Here is a 3,477-nt window from a genome sequence, read left to right as displayed (position 1 = left end):
GTTTCCTGGACATTTGGGCACAATTCTACAAAGGGCAGAATCCTCTAAGTCCTTCCAAGGGACTGCCCTTGGAAATGCTAATGTGGCAGATTGCTTGGGGAAACTGAGTCTTCATACTTTATGGCACTCAGATGTCTTCCTTTTTCTTCTTCCTGATAACGTGGGGATGAGTATACTGCATCTTGAAACCAAGAATTACATTTTTTGATTGTGTCAAATAAGTGTTAAAACTCCTCTACTGTTAAAAAGGGTAACTTACCCTTGCTTTAACTGCATCAGGCAACGGTGGTGGGGGAGGACAGACCATAAAGGGTTAATCATTCCTGTATCATTCTGACCTGGACAGATGAGGTCTTCTTTCTCTTATCTCACCTGCAGGATAAAGCACTGCCATTTTCCTTTGGCAGCAACTTCAATGTCACCCTACCCCCCGGGCCCTGTGAAAACATTCCCATGGCAGCTCATAAAAGAGTACCAGTACTTTGGGAATAAAACTCTCCTAAAGTTAGGATGGAAAACCACTGCCACCTAAATAAGCCATTCACGACGAGCCTTCGATTTCACATCCCTTGTCGGACAGCCTGAGAGAGCCAGAACTCTTAGAGTACTGAGCTTGGTTGAAATTAGACTGTAGATATAAAAGCAATTAATGTCCCTCTCTTTATTTTTATTTATTGGCGTTTCACAATGCAATTACTTAAGAGGCCTTCAGAAGGAATCCCAAGAATCGTTTTCAATCAGCAGAATGAAAATGTCGTCTTTTGTGACCTGACAAATGTGTGGAAACAACTCCTCTATGTGCCGTTGTGTACTGCTGTTCATTAAGGGCTAATTGCTGCGGTCTCTAAAATGAAATATGGCACACTGCTCCACCTCTGCGCCAGTTTGTTCAAAATCTGCAAAGCTTTATTATTAACGCTATTTAATTATGAGAATGTCAGCCATGGAGAATTCCAAACCCACCCTCTCCCTTCATCATTAGTAACAGGCCAAAAATGAAACACTTTCAACAATGAAGGGTTCATATTTCAAGCTTATACAGTAGCTGCTAAAAGGCTATACTCAGAAAATCAATTTTATTAAAGTCCTCCACACACTAAAGGGACCCGAATGCAACTAAGCAATTTTAAAAACATGTCCTGGAGCCGCCACTTTCTGATTTCTGATTCATGTTTACTGGGGGGTTATTTTTGAGTATTTTCAATATTGTCTCCTTATAGAGGGGTCAAAAGTGATTTAGGCAGGGGGCAAGCAGAAGAAAGAGAACATGTCCTTACCATCTCTCCATGTCTCAATTTCCACCTGGCAGGGGGCTCTGTGGAGCTGGCCATATACAAAAGAAGTCAGTGGCATTATGAAGAATTCTCATAGGTGAAATTGATGGGAAATGCAGGCAGGGGGACGTTGTTCAGCTTTTATTTTGTTTTCCCTTATTTTTCATCTGGAATTTTGCTATGAAATAATAATCTCCTAAAAGGAATGAAGCAAATATAAATGTAGAGGTACACATTTGCAGCAGAGTTTAGAGTAAACTCATTAAAGCGATATTTTAATTTTTTTTAAAATAATAGCTAAGAATGGCTCCAAGCCACCAGTTTGCCAGCTCTAGGTCCTGAGGGTTGTCTGAGACACCCCAAGCTTCCCAAATTCTGCTAACCCTTCCCAAGTCATGCTTGGTCAACTCCCTCACATGGCCTTACTTATGGTTGGCTATCTGTGCTGCTGACTGTTGGCTTTGAACACACCTGAAGGTGTTTCATGAATGATTTCACACCCAAACGGGCTAAATTATCTGGAAATTGGAGACCCCCAACCCATCTCCCTGATCCATTAAGTAGCCCCACCTTTACCTTGAACTACATGTTTAGCCTTCCTCACTACTGAACTTGGTGCCAGGTGGTATCTCATCTTCTAGACTGTTCCTGCAAATGATTTGGCAGGATATAGCTTATGTCATCAATGTGTCCCAACAGTGTGTGGTCACAGCAGGTGCTTGGCCCAAGTTGTTATTAGCACTTGATATGCTACTAAACACTTCTTGATGTCTGGGTGGACTGGCCCAGCCCCATTCTCCATAATAGATACACAGTATAATCTCTGTATTTTAGCAGTATTATGCCCCACTCTCCATAATAGGTAAACAGTATAATCTCTGTATTTTAGCAGTATTATGTAGGACTAGCGGGAAGTCACATGAGCTCTAAGTATAGGCTTCCCAGTCAGGCAGAGCAAGGGTCTAGATCCTGTTATTGTCTGTTCTGGCTTATTCCATCTTCCCAAAGTAGACGATTTGTGAGGTTAAGGCAGAAATAGGCCTCAGGCATTTCATTCCTGACCTGGGTTAGATTTATCACAAAGAGCTTGGGCCTTCCAGCACACAGTTTTGAACAGGGATTTTGCTCCATCCCTGTGTGTCCTTGGACCTAGTTTCTTTGTATTCCAGGTCTCCTACAGAAGCGACAGGTGCTGCTGACAGCTGAGGCGTCTCCCAATTCTGTCTGTGATTGAACTTAGGTTTACTTGGGCATAAGAAGAGAGGTGAACCCTTACCTGTATTTTCTAAGTGTTAATCAATTCCCACACACGCAGTTCCATTAAATCATTATTAATTTCCTGGCCTCTTGGAAACACCTCATTCAAACAAATGAATATGTAAATTTGACTTTGTCTCGAACTTTCTTTTCATCTGTGGATGTCTGCCTGCGTGCATTTCAATCCCATAATTGCTGTTGCTGGCTGGTTAAAATAAATCAATAGCCAGTGGCTGGACATTAATAATGCTCCAGATGGAGAACTTTGGATGTGAGGTCAAAGCCGACAGGGACCTATTACTGTTAGGTAGGTGGCATGCAGGCAGCGGTCCATCAGAGCAGCACAGTTGTTAGCACCGCTCTGACTGAATAGTTTGCCAATGAGTCATTTGACTTTTATTCCAAATGGCTGGTGGGAAGTTTTGACAACCATCACTGGGACATTTGTGAAAGACAAGGGCAAGCAAGCGGGTTAGGCAGAGGCTCCATTTTTCACAGAACCCAAAGCTGGAAGGGTCCAGTTTCATTTCACTTTATTTCTTATTTTCACCTTGTAAGGCCCTTAAGAGACTGCTCGCCATGCAAATCTGATGTCAAGGACAGCACCTCTCTGGGCCTGTGTGTGCCCAAAGGCAACATGGGTGACAGAGCGTTCATTTTAGGCCCAGTGCTCAGTGCTGGACACACCTGTCCCATAGCTGGTCACACTGGGCCACTGAATCCCCTGGGGATTTGGAGACAGAATAAGTAAACCCACACAGCAGGCTGTTTACTTGGCAGCCGTTCTTCCTTCTGCCCATCTGATCCTCCTACTTCAGCCTCTGAGTGATGAGGCTGCAGGTGGGCACTGCCATGCCAGAACCACTGGTTCAGAGTAACTTGCACAGGTTGCTGCTTGCTCTCTCTCTCTCTCTCTCTCTCTCTCTCTCTCTCTTCTTCTCCCTCC

Source organism: Mastomys coucha, unplaced genomic scaffold (assembly GCF_008632895.1).
Source record: "Mastomys coucha isolate ucsf_1 unplaced genomic scaffold, UCSF_Mcou_1 pScaffold22, whole genome shotgun sequence".
Taxonomy (NCBI): domain Eukaryota; kingdom Metazoa; phylum Chordata; class Mammalia; order Rodentia; family Muridae; genus Mastomys; species Mastomys coucha.
This window is presented reverse-complemented; position numbering follows the sequence as displayed.